Consider the following 12285-nt stretch of genomic DNA (forward strand, 5'->3'; position numbering starts at 1 on the left):
TTTAGGATTCTATAGTTAAAAATCTGCTCAGTTACTAGTTGATCCTCTAATTTACTTAACTCAGTTAATATCTCAGTTTCCAAGACATATTCATTTGTAAAACAGAGATGACATGAAGGTTTAATGAAATTAATGCATAGAAACGCTGCAAAAGAAGTTGATAGATACTAGCTATCACTATTATAATTGCATGAACTTTCTGAATTTCTAAATCCCACTATTAAGCATGCTATACTAAAAAGCCATTCTTCTTCCTGAACAAAAAAATTCACTAGATTTGTCACTGGTTAAGTCATTACAAAAAAGTGGGGTTTGGAGGGGATGAAGACTGGGATACTCATATACCATAGCAAGAATGTAAATTGCTACAACCTTTCTAAATGGCAGATGGAAATATGTATCAAAAATCTATAAGCTCTAGTATATCCTTTGAACCTACAATTCCACTTCTAGAAACCTATCCTAAGGGGAAAATATCTCACAGGTCTGTAGAGACATGTAAGGGCTGGGGATGAAGCTCATTGGGAGAGTGCTTGCCTAGCATGTGTGAGGTCCTGGGTTCAATCTCCAGTAAAGAGGGGACAGGAGGGAGAGGTGTATTCGGGGCAGGGAGGTGGTGAGGCGACTAATGTCCAATAAAAATAAATTGGTTAAATTCTCACAGATCGATAATTTGAAATATTATTCGGCTACTAAAACTTTGTAATTAACAATACAGATAAGGAAAGACATTCATAAGATGTTATAAAAGTAAAGACAGATTAGAAAACCACCACAGGTTACCAAAAATTGTGTATAAATAGCCACATGCACATACAAAAAGAATCAGAAGAGATATGCACTCAGGTAATGAACTTATGTGTATTTTTACAGTTTTCTACTATTTTTCTGTATTACACTTTTTCTACAGGCAATTTTTTTAAATACAAGGTTATTAGCTGATCATCATAAACTGGTTATCAGACTGGATCTAAAGTTATAGGTTAAAAGTGATCATGAGATTAACCTTTATTTTTAAAACTTACATAATATTTGACAATTATTAAATTCTTTTAATGTTTAGTTTAGTAATCCAATTTTTTAAACCCAACTATATAACCAACCCCAACTATATAATCACTTGGGATCCTATAACAGAATCTGAAAAACAGGTGTGAAGGTCATATTTTATTAGCATGAAAAGTTAGAAACATACCAATTGTCTAGTTCCCAGAAACTAATTTTTATAGCAGGAAGTTGGGATTATCATGGTTTATAAAATGGAATACAATATAATAATAAATGATTTACCCCACACTGTAAATTATATTTATGTTTTAAGTACCTAAATAAATATTTTGCTGAGTCTTCTTCCTAGTATATCTCCATGCTCCAGGCCCGGGTCTCTCTGCTTTCGACACTAATCAAAGTTAAAGAAATCACTGGGATCTAGTGTTTATTACTTCTAATTTATAAAAATTAGTGACCACTAAGTGATGCAATTAATTTGACAAGTAAAGGTGTAAAAACCTGGCCTCACTGCAATGTAGTTCAATCATTCACTCAACAAATATTTAATTGAGTTCCTCCAGGCACCAGGGATACCACAATGAACAGGTCTCTGCCTTTGTCAATCAAGTATCATAGGTACAATTACTCATCTGAAGGTCACAGCCTTTTTATTAGCTGCCTAGGGTATAAAACTTACTCTGCCACTTGAAAAACTTGTTATCTACTTCAGGAAAGGGTCCTAGGGGATGTTCAGCAAGCAGGAAGCATGATGCCAGTGGTTCTCCAACTTTCCGGCTCACAATTTCATGGACAACTTGTTGAAAATACTGATTCCAGAGCCCCACCTCCAGCTGTCTGGGCTGAGGTGAAAAAAAATTTCATTTCTCCAAGAACCTCAGTTAATGCTGATGGAAGAGATATGAGGCCCACACTTTGAGAAATCCAACCTGAAGTGGAGCCATTTAAGAGGGAATGACCATTCAAAAGAGAACAGCTCTGTGGCAGTGGAATCTGATCTGAGGGACATAACCCAACCTTCACATAACTAATTCTCTATAACTCAAAATTTAGCAAATTTGAAAGGTAAGAGTAAGTCTGGGAGACAGGGATAGCTCAGTGGTAGAGCACTACTTAGTATGCTCCAGGCCTGGGTCAATCCCCAGCACCACATAAAGGGGGGCAGGGATGAGTATGAGTGGAGGAATTTACCAGCACCTCCCTCTTAATCTGGTAATAGCTTTGAGGGTGTGCCTCAATCTAGGCATCTGGGGAAAAGATAAAATTTATGCAGAATTCTACTACCAAAACTAGAGAGAAGCATTAAGAAAAAGGAAATTGCCAGTCAAATGAAAAAAAAAAAAAAAAAAAATGCTAACAGGGACAAACATTTCACGGAACTAACTTGGTACCACTCATTTTATGCCCTATTTCACAATGCTTAGTATCTGAACAATCCAGAGGGTTCCAAAGTACATTAAAAATTTGTTCATTTCCTCTCTTACTCAGGCAGAATAATAACAGTTTTGTAAAGGTCCCGTGCTCCTCAGCAATTTCAGCAGATACATTCTTAAATATCCTTTTTTTTTTTTTTTTTTTTTAATGTACTATCAGAAAGGCTCCTTACTGGGCTACTTACAAGTGTTTGAAAGATTTTTAACCCAATTACCCCACCCCTCATTTCTTAATTTAGAACACCTAAAAGTTCCTGGGTTCTTTATAAACTCCTGCATAATTTTCATTTTTGAAAAATTTTTATATTTATAAGTCAACTCCCACGAAACCCACATAAATGTTTCAAGCAAACTAGTGAAAAAAATCATTAAGCAAAAAAAGTACTTTCTTCTCGGAGACAAATAGAAATAACAAGTATGAGGAGTACTAAAGCTACTTTACTCTCAATCCTAGTCATCTAAAAATAAAGTTATCTCAACAAATTCATTCCTCCTATTTGGGGAGTTTAGAGCAGGACCATGCAAACCAGCTGGCCTGCTGGCTCCTGGCCCCAGTTACTGCCCTCACATCCTGTCCACTACATAATCCATGAGTTAACTCCGAGCCTTTCTCTTCATCCGTTAAACGGGATTAGTAAATCTGCCTGTCCGCTGACAGAATTGAGATTTTCCAGATGTATGTTTGTATGATATTTGTTTTATTATCTATGTTTTTTTATTGGACTTGCTTTTATTATCTGTACGTTTTTTGACCACAGAAACAGCAAGAGAAGGATGCTAACCGATAAGCACAAAGAACCGCATCTAGCCAGAGTCTGGGTACATTTAAATTTCCAGGTTGGTTCTGTTTTCTGAATAGCACTAATGATGGCAAAGTTCGCAAGGAAACTTTCATATTCAAGAAGCTATCAAGAGGCAATGGATAGCCTTCAACTTAAGTGAGAAACTGCTCATCTATTTCTTCAAAAGCAAAGCATTTAGTCTGAATCACACAAAAGATTGACCATAGGAAAGGTAATCCAGAAGTTGTCTTCCCATCCAGAAGCTAACAGAAGTGAAGGAAGGTGCAACCCATTCCTCGTTGCTTTCCTTTTCCTGGGAATTTGGATTACATTTCCTCGTCCAAGCAAGAAGCGACCGCAATTGTGCCGTGGGTCCATACCAGAAGCCCGAGTCCGCGAGTGAGGGAGGGACGAAGCCGCAGACTCCGGGGACGCGCTCACACTGCCAGGGGAGCCGTTTTCGGTTAAACACCATCGGAGGCAGCCCGGCAGCACCGCTCAGCGCCAGACGGCATTGACTGCCCTTCACTGACAGGATTTTGCAGGCACGCCAGAGAAAAGAAAAGGGATGAGCCGCGGACTCGAGGCTCGAGGCCCGGGGCACGGGCGGGCGGCGCGATGCCGCTGCCGGCGAGCTCGGGTTCCCGGCCAGCTGGCGAGGCTGGGCCGGCCCGCCACCCTCCGGCGGCCGGGGGCAGCGAGGTCAGCCCTGGCAGGAACGCCCGACCGCGATGCCCCTCGCGAGGGAGCCGGCTCGCCGGACCAGGGCTGCGGACGCCCATTCAACCCCAAGCCCGTCCCGCTGCCGCCACTCCCAGGCCCCGCCGCGGAGCCCGGCCTCCCGCCTCCGGCCAGCCGAAGCCCCGCCGCAGCTCCCGGGAGGATGGAGAGGACGAGGCGGAGAGGCGGCCGCTGCCGCGCCTCCCGCGTGCGCCGCACAGGGTGAAGGGCGGCCGGAGGGACGCGCGCGGGGCCGCGGGACGGGCGCCCCGGGCGGCCATCGCGTCGACCCCCGCGCCGACCCCCGCCCCCGCGCCACCTCCCACAGCCCAGGCCGCCGCGGTCAGCCCGCTCCTCACCTCATCTCCGGGCGGGTCCGCGCTGCCGCCCCAGGCACAAATCAGTGCAGCTCACACGCTGCGCGGAGGGACGCAGGAGCCGCAGCCCCGCACACCATCCCCGCCCGCCTGCCCGCCCGTCCCGGAGCCCGCTCGGGAGTCTCCCTCGCGAGCCGCCGTACTACGGAGCAACCAAGCTGCGCTCCCTCCCTGCGCGCCTCCACTCCTCTCTACCTCCTTCGCTCCCTCCCTCGCTCCCTCGCTCCCGCCTATCTCCTCATCTCCCTCCGCGGCCTCCACCGCCCCCATCCACCCCTCCGTCTCCGCCCACAGATGGGTGGTGACAACCGTCTGCCAATCGGAAGGAGGTGGCCACACCTCTCCACCGCCCCCTACCGCTGGCCCTGCCCACCGCAGGAACGCTAGGAGAGGGAGCAGAAAAAAATGGAGGGGTACGGAGTGACACACAGATAAACCAATCAACAGGCGGGGAGAGGAAGCCTCTTCCTCCTCTCCAGCCCCTCCTCCCACAAAGGCGTAACCAAAGGTTTCTGGTGTAGGGCTTATGGAGATAGTCTTCCACCATTTGGTGCATCTTGCTCTTTGCTGTGCGAAACAATAGCTACGATGCATTCAACTAAATTACGTAAGACTTTACCGAAGAGAATATAGTGGAGAAGAAAAGGGATAATAGGGCGCTCATTTGGAAGGAGGAAGGGTGCGGCTTCCTCTTGGATTTGCATAAAACGGAACCCATCGGGCGACTTCAATTTCCCCATTTATTGGTAGCCCCTGGGGCGGTACCTCGCTTCGTCCCTGTTGGAGCATGCCGGGAGTTGTAGTTCCGAGTTTGGTTGCTATGGCGTTCTCCACACCCTCCCAGAGCCCGCCCCGCCCCGCAGGAGTGATGAGCTGTCGGACCAATGGGAGTACCGTCTGAGTCCAAGGGGCGGGCTCTCTGCAGAAAGACTGGAAGGTGGCGGTGGCGAAGGTGTCGGCGGTTGGGGCTGCTCCGAGGCAGGTGAGCCCCGGGACGCGCGTTATGTGTCTGGGGAAAAGGGACTGTGGGCGAAAGATGGAGAGACATCCCGAGGAACAGTCTAGCCCTGGGAAAGATGGTGGTTCCTGTCGCTCCCCAGCCTCAAACCCGCTCGGGCTCAGGCCTACCTTAGCTGAGGCTGCTGAGGGGCGGGTAAGACTAAATTTGACTGGCAGCTTCCTCGCCCTTTGCAGGTTTTGATTGTAGATTTTGGCTTAGTTTCCGTCTTCCTCCACATTTATGGAGACGAAACTCTGGCAGTTCCTTCCTCTTGATCTCCCAGTTTGAATTTTGTTTCCGGTATTTGAGTTTCTTGATTCTTTACTCCTCTGCCATTGCTTTCTTCCTGTACACTTTTCCTTTTTCGTTAAGCAATTACCTAGAGCAAAGGTATTCTCATTTATATGACCTTAAGGCCAGATTTTGCCCTCTTCGTTAAACTAAACAGCGGAATACTCAGGAGCGACACATAGGAATCACCACAGGATCACGTTCAAGTGCAGATGCTGATTCGGTAGGTCTGGCCCTGAGGACCTACCTGCATTTGCAAAAACTACCAGGTGCTACTAGTCCTTAGAAAGATTTTACATCACCTCTGACCACTACAAAGATAATTCAATCTACATAGGGACTTTCCTGGTGGCCTCATTTAAACAGTGAAATGAAACGTGAATTTTAGGTTTCTTTTAACCCAGCATATTCAAAATTATTTCAATGAAAAATCAAATAATTAAAAAAAATTTTTTTTGTATTGAGTCTTCCAGATTTAATGTGCACTTTACACTTACAGCACATATCAGTTCTGAATACACATGTTTCAAGTGCTTAGTGGCCACCTGTAGCTATTGGCTGCTGTTATACCATCTACAATAGGGAGCCAAATGATGTATTGGACCATTGTAGAAATTCAAAGTGTTTCATGTGACCAACCGTGAGCCTTTGCTGCTCTGTTATTTGGGTTTCAGAACTACTTTAGAGGTTCTCTGCCAGTTTAAAGAATTAGTAAAGGTAATTAACATTTGTTGAAATCAAGTCTTATAATGAGTTCTTTGCATATATTACTGTATTTAATCCTTGCAGCAACTCTCAGAGGTCACTAAGAGTTCAAACCAGTAACTTAGGACTTTGAATTCTATCCATCAATCACTTCAAAGTAAAAGTGTTACCTTTGATTTTCACTTCATTGATACTTCTGCTTCAGCTTGTGGCAGAGGTTGATAAATTCAAATTTGAAAAGAGTTCCTAGTAAAAGGTCAAACTGCCTAACATTTGCAGTGAAATAGTTTGGTAGTTTTACAATTCTCCATGCTGGGCATTTAAAATCAATGTTCTGTATTTTAGAATGAGAATTGAAATCCTGAAGGAGATTTAGACCTCTGGACCAGTCCTGGACCCTGGGCAGTAATGACTCTTGATTAATTTGTGTACCTCTTTGAGGAAGGAAGGTGGGAAAGCTTGGGAATTCATAAAATGCTTCACTATGACAGTGCTTTCTGTATTTGTTTGTGGTGAATTTTTTTGAGTCATAAAAGTGAATGTTTTCTTCATGTAGACTGTTTCAAGGACAACTTTATGCGTTTTGTGGATCCAATAAATAGTACTACATTTTGCTAAGGAAAGCCCTGAGTACAAGAGCAAGAGTACACCTACTCACACATACTAAAATATGGCACTTTACAAAATAATTTTCTTCCTTTATTTTTATTTTTTTTATTTGGGAGGGGGGGTGCAAGGGTTTAATCTCAGGGTCACTGAACTACTGAACCACATCGCCAGCCTATATTGTATTTTAGAGACAGGGTCTCACTGAGTTGTTTAGCACCTGGCTTTTGCTATGGCTGGCTTTAAACTCAGAATCCTCCTGCCTTAGCCTCCTGAGCCTCTGTGCTTACAGGCATGCGCCACCATGCCTGGTTCCATTTTTATATATTTTAACACATTTCATGAGATTATTTGCTCTTAAATTTGAATTTTAAAATATTTAATCAAAATTACAATTCGTATTTGCCTTTAAACCAACAAATTATTTCAAGACCCTACAGTGAGTTGAAAAATTAAGTAAGCTTTGAGATTGCAATAATATTAGTAGGTAGAGATTTTCTAATGGACAGGAGGGAGAAAGTATGATAAGAAATTAGGGAGCATTCCTCATTTGACCGTCTCCCTCATCTCTTCCCTTCTGTACCTTCTTTGTCCCAATATCATGTCACGTAGCCAGTTTAAAAAGGAAGATTCCATTCGTTACACCATTGGCTCTGTTTTTTTCCCTAATGTGGGAAAAGGTGATGCTAATTCAAGAAATGTAGTGAAATTTTAAGTTTCTATTGTCCTAAATTGTACTATATTAATTGGCCTTTATTGAATAATAACTAGACCAGAGGTTTCCAAACTTTGGATAATGACCATCTCGCCTCTCCAACCCACCCATACCCTACCCCCTGTTGGTTTTAGGAAAGGAATGCCTTCTGTAAGAAATCCTAGACTCTTAAGTGAAAATATATTCTGTACGTTAACCCATAATCCAAGTAAAGCTCTCATGGAATGAGGGGAAATATTTTAAAATTCTTTAGAGATTCAAAAGTGGTCTTAGTTGGGTGCCTCCCTGCTCAGTGTGGAACCCACTTATTAAATATGTAAGTAACAGTGTGACTTTTTTTTTTCTTTTTGCTTCTGACTAAAGGCTGTATCACATAATTTTGATTTTTTTTCCTGCTTTTCTGCTTCTCCAGCTATCTTTAGTTCTTAGTTTGCATAAAATGTAGGGATTATGCCACACATGCATAAAGTTAGTTGAATATGTCTTGAAAATATTCATAGAAATCTAGATTATTAAAAGAAACCTTAACAGTCATCTGATGATCCCGCTACCCCACTCACCTGATGTTTGAACCCCCTTTATGAAACCCCTATTACTATATTCAGCTTCTATTTAAATACCTCTTATAAGAGGGACCACATGACTTCATTTTCATTCTTTTTTTTTTTAAGTTTTAAATTAATACTAAAATGTAAATGTAAAGAGTTCTTAAAGCATATGTTATTTGCTAGACTTGCTTTCCAGGGTTTAGCTTAGTATACGTATCTCCTGTGCCCAGGCACAGAGAATCAGTACAACTGTTGGCAACAAAATACCAGTGTACTCATGACTTTTGCCAATGTCCTTAGGATACACAAATTTCTATTGACTCTTGCCTACATTATGTAGACTGTTGTGATCATGTATCTACCTCCCTCTTGAAGCTCATCTCTCCTTTCTGTACTTGGTCTCTATTCTGCCGTTCTCCACAGCCTGTTTGGTATGGTATTTGAACCAAATCTCCAAATAGTTACTTCAATTACACTCTCCATATTTTTAACCAAATATTTGGGCATATGATTACTCATATTTCTTTTTCTGATATATGGATATGTATGAAAAGTCTCAGATTATTAAGAACATTGTTGTTAAAACTTCCTATCATATCGCATCTTCCCAAAAGGTCAAATTATAACAATCCCAGCTAGGTGGTACAAGACTGTAAGCCCAGAGATTGAGGAGACTGAGGCCAGAAGATCACAAGTTCTAGGCCAACCTCAGCAAATTAGCAAGACACTGTCTGAAAATAAGTAAATAAATAAATAAATAGGCCTAGGGATGATGTAGCTTAGTGGTAAAGTACCCCTGGGTTCAGTCCTCAATACAAAAAAAAAAAAAATTTATATATTATGCTAGGAAAGTGGATTATGGTAGAGTGCTTGTCTAGCATGTATGAGACCCTGGGTTCAATTCCAGCCACACACACCCACACACACAAAGTTTTTATGGAACTTTTTCTGATTTAGCAAAATTTATATTAGAACATATAATTTTGAAATTATATGACTTTATTAGAAATGTCATGATAAATACTATATATTTTAATTTCTATTTGTATTTTATAAGGTGTGCAGTTATTTCACATGTGCAAATCTCTTTAATTTTTTATAGTTGTAGATGGACAGCATGCCTTTATTTTATTTATTTTTATGTGGTGCTAAGGATCGAACCTAGTCCTCACATGCTAGGCAAGCACTTTGTTACTGAACTGCAGCCCCAACCCCTCCAAATATCTATACATTCAGTAAAAAGTTTTACTAAATAAAAACGTAAGCGTTCCATTTAATTGGGACCCAGTGCCTAAGAAACTTTGTGGGACTTGACTGTCACCCGCTATCATTTTCTAAGAACTAGGACCTCAGTATTTCTGTTGGGGGGGTTGCAAAACAAACCATTAATATATCCTTAATGTTCTTCTGCACTTTTGTAAAAATACCTCTCTTCACTTTGTAACTTAGTGCATTGTTTTGAACCCACACAACAGTTCTCATTTTTCTTTTCCTTTTTTTTGTTTTGTTTTGTTTTGTTTTGTTTGTTTTTTGTTTTTGGTGCTGTGATCAAACCCAGGACTTCATGCATGCTGGGCAAGCACTCTGCCTCTGACCAACATCCCCATCCCTCCACACAACTTTTTTTTTTTTGGGGGGGTGGGGGAGAGAAGTACCAGGGATTGAACTCAGGGACACTGGACCACTGAGCCACATCCCCAGCCCTGTTTTGTATTTTATTTAGAGACAGGGTTTCACTGAGTTGCTTAGTGCCTCACTTTGCCGAGGCTGTCTCTGAACTCAGTCCTCCTGCCTAGCCTCCCTAGCCACTGGGATCACTGGTGTGGGTCACCACACCCAGAACACACACAACTCTTCATTGTACCAACTAATTTTTTTTTTTTTTTTCACCAGCCAGGCCAATATTCACGTGATTTGTAGGAACTATTTAGCATGAATTTGGGGCATATGATTGCTGATCTGAGAGATATGCTATATGTTTTAAGATACAATGGGCAGAGAAAACAGTGACTTCCAGAATCACAAAGAATTCAAGATGTTAATATGTAACTGTTCCATTTCTGGAAAAAGCAAGATTTCTGAATATCTCCAGACGAAGTAGGAACAAAGATTTATTTATTTAATATCATGGGTATTGATTGAACCAGGCAATAGCAGGGAAAGCCCTTTAGTTAATAAGTAAAGTGAAGTTTTGTTTGTTAGTATGTAACAAAATCTAGAATAGGTGGAACAGATAGGGTAGATTGACTATCACTGAGGGTGATTCCAGAAGGGGCATAGGACTTGAACTTTGCTTTATTTGCTTGGAAGAATCTGCAGTTAGTACAACAGTGTCTCAGAGAACAAACCGTGCTTGGAAACCCTGAGATGGGATAAAAATATTGTCTGAAGTTACACTGACTTGATCAGACAGATGTGTGTTGGAAAATTGTGGGGGCAGAATAAGGTAGATTGGGAAGAGTAGGAGTGAATTTTAAGAGCCTTGAAAACTAGACAGAAAAGGTTAGAGTTAATATAGGGAATATATGCTATACCTTTCTTCCCCTCTTCACCCCCAACAGACACATTGATACAAATACATTGTATAATCAAACAGGTAGGAATAATTTAATCATTGGACCTAGCTTGTCCTCTTTTTATACACTTTGTTTATACATGCTATATTCATAATTTCTATATGTCTTAAATGTATATTCACATTCTATTAGTTCCAGTATTTGATGACTCCATCCTAGAAAGCAGCAACCATTGCACATCTACATTCCAAAAACCCTTTATATAGATCCAGGTAGATCCACTAAGATCTTAGCACTGAGGACTGGTTTCATGAACTTGAAACCTATGCAGTCTCACTGGGTCTCATGCTCGGAAAAGATCCTTGTTTTGGTTTAGTATTCTGCTATTGCTGATTTTATTGCCTTTTTTTTTTTTTTTTTTTTTTTTTTGGTAGTGCTGGGGATTGAACCCAGGTATATCCCCAGCCCTGAAATTTTAATAATTTATGAAATGTTCTCCACTTTTAATTTTGCACATAACCTGGAAATTATATATAGGCAATTCTGTCAAGAAGTACTTAATAATCAATCCTAAAGGATGAAGTATTTTAGTTTTAAATGTCGTATCTCATGTTAGAAGCTTAATGGGAAAGCATTGAATACTATATTGGTTAAAATTATTTTGGAAAATAAATAAATAAAATAATGACTTTGGAAAGGGTGGCACCTGGTATGTGTCCTATTTCTGGCCCAGATATTGCTATGAGACCCTATCTTTGGAACTTAATCTCTTTAACATGCAGTTTCCTTGATTTTAGTCCTCATTTGGGGTGGGGGGTTTGCACTTTTCTTATCTAAAAAGTAAATGCAATAATCATACTTTCCACAAAAAGTGTGTACAAGAATGTTCTGAATAGTACAATCTGTAAGAGCCTCAAGCTGGAAACAATTCAGATGTCTGTCTACAGTGGAATGGATGCTGGTAACTTATTCATCAGTGAAGTAACAGATAGCAATGAGATTGACTGGACTACAACTGTAAGCAACAGCCTGAGTGAGACTTGCAAACATAATATGAAAAGAAATGAAGCACACATTAGGGAGTAGAGTCTTGTTCCTGTGTGGTTCAAAAACAGACAAAATTAAACTTAGACTATTGGATATCAGGCTGGTGTTGTGGCTTAGTGGTAGAGCACTTGCCTAGCATGCATGAGGCCCTGGGTTCGATCCTCCAGCACAAGGTAAAAATAAAGGCATGGTGCACCTACAACTGAAACGAAATATTAAAAAGATAAAAGGATATTGGATATACTTATAAGGGGGAAGGAAAGCAGTGACTAGAAAGGGGACACACGGAAGCTTCCAGCAGCTTGGGAGACTGAGACAGGAGGATTACGAGTTCAAAGCGCAAGGCAAGGCACTGAGCTACTCAGTGAGACTCTTATCTCTCTAAATAAGTGGTCTCCAATAAGTGGTCAGGTGCCCCTGAGTTCAATCTCCAGTTCCCCACCCCACATCAAAGAAAAGTTTTACAGACTGCTAGAGAAGAATTAGGGGCACAATTTTACCCCAGCGTTCTGACTGCCCACTTTTTCCTTTTTAATT

General features: G+C 41.4%; 2 protein-coding genes across 6 annotated transcripts in view; one reads left to right on the forward strand and one right to left on the reverse strand.

The window, feature by feature from the left end:
• ITSN1 (intersectin 1) overlaps positions 1-4502 on the reverse strand; it is a 224682-nt gene extending 220180 nt beyond the window's left edge. Inside the window, 1 exon segment of the mRNA XM_079101367.1 lies at positions 4303-4502. The gene's annotated coding sequence lies outside the window, so the exon portion shown is untranslated.
• Positions 4503-5217: 715 nt separating this feature from the next.
• The window catches only part of CRYZL1 (crystallin zeta like 1), a 32430-nt gene continuing 25362 nt past the window's right edge, over positions 5218-12285 (forward strand). For 2 of the 5 annotated variants that reach the window (XM_079101360.1, XM_079101355.1), the window contains exon 1: positions 5218-5302. The gene's annotated coding sequence lies outside the window, so the exon portion shown is untranslated. The remainder of the gene's footprint in view (positions 5303-12285) is intronic. The other 3 variants (XM_079101356.1, XM_079101357.1, XM_079101358.1) reach the window with 3 other exon arrangements.

This window comes from Sciurus vulgaris (genome assembly GCF_902686455.1).
Source record: "Sciurus vulgaris genome assembly, chromosome: 10".
NCBI lineage: Eukaryota > Metazoa > Chordata > Mammalia > Rodentia > Sciuridae > Sciurus > Sciurus vulgaris.